This window comes from Haliaeetus albicilla, chromosome 5, assembly GCF_947461875.1.
Source record: "Haliaeetus albicilla chromosome 5, bHalAlb1.1, whole genome shotgun sequence".
Taxonomy (NCBI): Eukaryota; Metazoa; Chordata; class Aves; order Accipitriformes; family Accipitridae; genus Haliaeetus; species Haliaeetus albicilla.
Genome location: NC_091487.1, coordinates 17,683,595 through 17,689,594, shown reverse-complemented (window position 1 = coordinate 17,689,594; position 6,000 = coordinate 17,683,595).

Here is a 6,000-nt window from a genome sequence, read left to right as displayed (position 1 = left end):
ACAACAAAAAGCCAAGCCCCACCAACATTAAACCATAAGATGCAGTTTTAGTTTCATGCCAGTTGGGAAGGTGGAAGCCTAAGAGGCTTTGCTGATTTTTCTGGATAAATTCACATTTTGACCTTTCTCTGATATGAAACTGATAAATATAGCAAAATGGGTTTTCACATCTTCAGGGTAGATAATTTTCTGTTTGAAATGCTGCTCTGAGGCATGTTCCTTTTGTTTTATGAACTTTCTCCCCCAGCTAGAAAGAAAAATAGAAACCTTCCTGTCCTAACTGGTTTGGACAAGCATACTATGAGGGTCTGCAGATGTTTAAAGTGGTTACAAGAAAATGCCAGCATATATGACCTCCTTTTTCTCTTTAGGAAAGTTAGGGAAAGATATCCTGCCTTTGAACTGCTTTCTCCATTGAAAGAAAAATGCATTTCTTTAAAAAGGAAAAGCGCCAAGGAAAAAGCAGCATCAGAAGGCAGTAATTTCCATCACGGACAGTGACAGAACATGGGTTGTTGTGGCTCAGAATGTAGCTGTAACCAAAGGTGCTTACTGGGGGGGTTAGGGCCACACTGACATGGTTTGACTCTGAACAGAGAGGCAGCTTCCTGGACTCTTGCTGAGACCTCCCCAATTCACTGGATGCTATGGGCATCCCAAGAAGTGTGGGCTTTTGGGGCTATTCCATGTGAGCTTTCTTTTTTGTGCAGGTCACTCAAATGGGAGTAAAATTTCTCAATTTCTCCTAGCTTTTGCTATCTCTTCAGTTCTTCGGAGACAGGATATTTCTCTGTTATATGTATGCACAGTGCCCAGCATAACTGGACCTCTCTCATGATATGCCCATCTGCGATGAGGCAGAGTCTGTAGCTGGATGGAAATTCACACATGGAGCCAAAAGAAGATAATTATCCTTCTGTAATGAACGGAACTTCTATTCCAATAGACAAGTCAGAAAATTGGGACTGACTCTTCTAAGTCCTTTGTCCTGTGTCTCAAAAAGAAGCCATATTCCTTCTTATTTCACTATGTTAGATTTGTATATCTTAGTGTCCATATCTCTTTTAAGTGAAACATGGTGATCGGCCACATTTTTTAAAGACACTGTTCTTTTCTTCTTCTTGCCAAGGCTTCTAGATAGCGTAAAAGCATATCTTGTCTTAAGTAGCACAGCTGGAGCCCCTAGAAGGCGGCCTTTGAAATGCTATTTATTTGCACATATGGCTACATTTATAGGATTATGTTTTTGAGAAGCCCTCCTATAATTTGTAAGATTATAGGAAGCCAGAACATAGGGAGAATATACATCTTTGTCTTTCTCTGACAGTTTTTATAACCTGGCGTTTAAAAGAAATAAGTGATCCTCAAAAGAACATATAAAATAGTATGACACCCAAAAAGCTCTGTATCGATTGACTGGTTTGCTATGGGATAGCTTCATATAATTCCCAGCATACAATAAATGTTATGGGCTTCCTCTATCATCTTAGCCCTGGGACATCCTGACCACGGCAAGCTTTCATGGGCAGTACAGAGACAAAGATAACAGTTATCATTAACATGTCACAGCTTCAGGACATCTTGGCTACCCTTTGCCCCTGAACAGCTAGGTAAATCCATTAAAGCTAAACTCCTTTGAATGTGTGACACAGGTCCCATTAAACAGATTGTGAATATTCTTCAAACTGGTTATTTAACAATAAACATTAAGATGGCAAGTGGCCAGGTGATGTCAGAAGAGCAAAACAAGAAGCAAGGAGTGAAACACAGTGGAGCGGGATCAAAAGAGGAGAACAGTACATTTAGTGCTGTAGCATGGAGATCCCCCTATTTACAGAACATTAATCAGGCAATGATTGATTTTTAAGGAGAGGCTGGCTACTGTGGATAAAGGCTCATTATTATAATAATGCAGATAAACTGGCGCCCTGCAACCTGTCTGGAGAAGTGTTCTGCATTTGTCTAAATAATGGAGATAAGGTAATGAAAAGCTCTGGGAGGCTGGAAGCCATCTTTGAGCTCGAGGTGGAGGGCATAGTGCTGTGCAGGAGCAACTACAGTTGACACAGATGGGGAGAGGGAATAAGGCAGATCCTGGCTCACAATGGGACTGGTTTTTTTCTGGCAGCTTGGTGAAGAGAGCAAAGGGGATAGATCTTTGCTTTTGATAAAACTGAAGTTACTGGACCCCAGTGGGATACGTGACTGTTTACCAGGTGAAGATCTCAGCTCATTTCTATGAAAGGAGCAGGCTTACAGCAGCTGCTCTATTTTGTATGAAATTGTGTAATCCTATGGGAGGGACAGACTGCAACATGCAATCATTAGTGGAGCAAGACTGTGCATTATTTCTGTTCTTGGGTGACTCTTCTTTATCAGAAATTAATAACTTACCCATAAGACAGTTCTTTCTTTCATTACATTGGTTTTTGTGAAGAAAAAAAAATGCGATAAATCATGGTAGTATCCAGGAGGTTAGGAAAAGAAAAAAGGGGGGAAAAACCCTCACTCATGAAAACAGAATCAACCAGTAAACAAAATACTGAACAAAAGACAGAAAAGAGAAAACAAAAGAGAACAGAATTTTGAAGGGTGGTGTCACTTTTGTTACCTCCATCATTTGAACTTAGTGACTGGGAAATGGGATCAGACGAATGACCTTTTTGACCAGTTTGTCTTTTCCTACAGCACCATCTTCCAGTAAACATAGGGTGTATGTCCCCTTTGGGGAGGTGAAGGGGCTCTGTCTGAGGAATCACATTTGCCTTCAGGGACGTGATGGGTGCCTATGGAAATAATTGTCTCTGGTTCTCCAGGGCACTGGAAAAACAATTCTCCTGACTCCAGCAAATGCTCTTGGCAGGCCCTGCATTGATGTCTCCAAATTAGTTGCCTCAGTTTACCTCAACTTTGGGACTATGTTTGCTGATGCTGGTTAAGAGAGAGACCAATCGTACTCTCTGTGAGCTGTGAAGGCTAATACAAACTCAGCATGGCGTGATTTGCCTGTTGCCTCTTTCACCCACATGGTCCAGGGAGAAACTGAGGCTTTGATTCTTCCTTTGTCCAAAGTTTTAAAGCACAAGGTAAATCCAGAAAGCATTTATCCTTAAAAAACAAACAAACAAACAAACAAACAAAAACGCAGCCCCCTGAGACAAGATCCAGGTAGGCAACCAGCAAAGCAGCAGCAAATGCTTGTATGAGCTGCAGTGCTGTATCTGGAGATGAGCATCTGGGTACCTGCATCCCATCAGAGCCTGACATGGTCCACGGGTTCTTGTGCCACCTGGCAGGTACAGGAGAGCACATCTCCACAGCCTTGCACAGGTCCCCCCAGCCTGCCAGGGGTCATGGGGAAAAGCTTCTGCCACATCCCTCATTACATAAATTCGGTTTCCATACAGCTGGTGACACTCCCTGAGCTGCTGGGCAATCTCCCCTTCTGGCTTGTGGATGCAGGTGGGGCCCATCAGGGTACAGTTACATTGATAACAGCAGATGGGGGAGTTTAAATTTGGCCTCAGAATGTGGCTCTTTGCTAAAAATCTGTCTTTTTGTTGAGTTATTTTGAATCATGAAGATGAAGAACCAGGAAAACCCCATCACCTTCCTTTTCCAGAACAGTTTCAGATTGTGTTTTCAAGGACCTAGTAGCCTGTTTCATTTATCATAGCAGTAAGATTGATTCCCTAAACGTTGTATCAAGAATGTACAGGCTGGCCTTGTGATTATAATTTGACATCAATCCAGAGAGGAAGACGTGATCTGCACCGTGGGCCTCATCAAAATGTGACAGCTTTTCCCTTTGGTGCATTTCCAGAACTGTGACTTTCTCTGAGGATGGCTGCACGTGGCGTGCGGGGCTGCGAGGCAGAGCCGGAGCAGTAAGTCGGCGAGCAGGATGGGATGCCTATTGCTCAGCTCTGCTGAGTCAAATAGTCAAATAAAAAAATAAAGTCATCTGCTGGGAAAATCACATTTAATTAGAAAGGAATAAAATGAACATGCTGAATAAAAGGAGACCGGAGCTGTTGCAGAAAGGAAGTTGAATTAATCCATCTGGGAATTCTCTGAATAATGATTATTATTAATAACACTGAGCACTTATGTAGCATTTTTTGGGTCAAGTTCATTGCTGTGAATCATCACAACAAATGTGGAATGTAGGTTATTCTTCAGCATCCAAATGTCATGTCTAATTTATATTAGTTAAGTTATCACTATCATATGATATGTGGGTGAATTCTGTCTTCATTACTGAAGGGTTTTTTCCCCCTCTCCTGCAAATAAGAATCTCATCGCTTGTGCATCTCCTTAGTCTGCCTCCTGGCATATTGAATATGGAATAAAATGTGCAGAATGTAATATGGAATAACTGTTTTAGTTTCCACTGTAATTTTAAAATGTGTTCCGTTATGCAAAAGGAAATTTCAGACAAATCTTTTATATACTTTGGTTTCAACAAACATCCTCTTACCTACTTCAAGCCCCAGAACTCTGCATGAAATGTAACAGCACTCTTCCTGGTCTTGTAAGCCTGAACATGAACCCAGCAGCAGCCAAGTCCATGGGATCCCAGCCACTGAAATCAGTACACATAGTGCACCACCCTATAAAAACATTAACCACACATGTCTGCTTCCCCTTTTCAGTTCTACAGATCTGGCAGCATCAGAAGATCCTTAATTGTTAGCAGCCAGGATCATCCACTGGGCATCATACTTTCTGCAATGAATTTGATAGTTGGGATCCCCTTCTCCAATCTAGCATCAAGGGTATGCAGCCTCAGCTGATGACCTGTCTCGTTCACACACATTATCTACAGGTCATTGTCTTAATTCAGCTACAGTTGAATATTAATACAGGTCAAAGCAAGATTTTAAATTATGATCGTTTTCCAGGCAAACTCTAGAGGTACTGATGCATAATCTGACCGACAAATTGTTCTGAAGCAGATCTCACCCTGTATAGACAAGTTGTTTGTGTAAACAGGAGAGCAGTTACCAGGTTTGAAAAACAATCATGAAACAGCTATTTAAAAAAATTCTGTTCATGCTACAAATAACATCCCCAGGTACATTCCTGTAATAAAAGTGTATTTTCCTGGAGTAAACAGGGCTTGTGAGCTTGAAATGTTTGGGAAAGGTGGATTGGTAGCTGGTATATTTTACATTCTCTTTTTTTAATATTTGGTTTTCTTATTTCTGCTGATTAAATGTAAGTCAAGGCAGAAAATCCCTGAAAACCCCCAGACAAACTCAGTGCTGATTGTTTTTAAGCTTTCCTAAGCTGATGGACCGTCATGTTGCTTTCAGCTGCTCGGTTCCCTTGGAGAAAGGGCACGTCTGTGCAATGCGTGCTGAATTCAGGCGACGGTGACAGGCTGCAGTCATCAGAAAGGATGAGTTGGCTTTTCGGGCACCTCCAGTCATTCTCGTCGATGGCGTGTGACCAGCCAGCTTGGACAGATGATGCAGTCCCTTGCCCTAGAGGCGAGTCAGTTCAAAGGACATTCGCTTCCTCACTTACTCATCTGAGTAGTTTTCCCTGATATGAGAAACTGCTCAAAACCAGGAGGAAATACAGATTTGAAGGGGGTGTTCTATGGCCACTTCAGTTTTTTTCACCTAAAAAAGAAAATGTGTTGTGGGGAGGGGGAGCTTAATGTTTTAATACGTTTGTAACCTGCATTTCCATGTTCACTTCAATACTGGAGAGATGGCCTTGCCACAAAGCTGGGCTGGGACCCTGGGCTCCTCTCCTGTATGCTCTCCAGACCCCCGTGAGGTCCCAGTTTAGGTTTCTGTCTCCAGAGAGAGAAGTTAAGCCTCCGAGCAGCCGCGACCCCACAGCTGCTGTGGAAGCCTGCGCTGGGTGTGCTGCTGCCTACCAGGAGTGAGGAGGATGCATCGCAGGCTTTTCAGTTGTCCTGTTCAGTGGATGTCTGACCAGATTGTGCAAGTGACCTCAAAGATATTGTCTGCCCAAGAATTACTA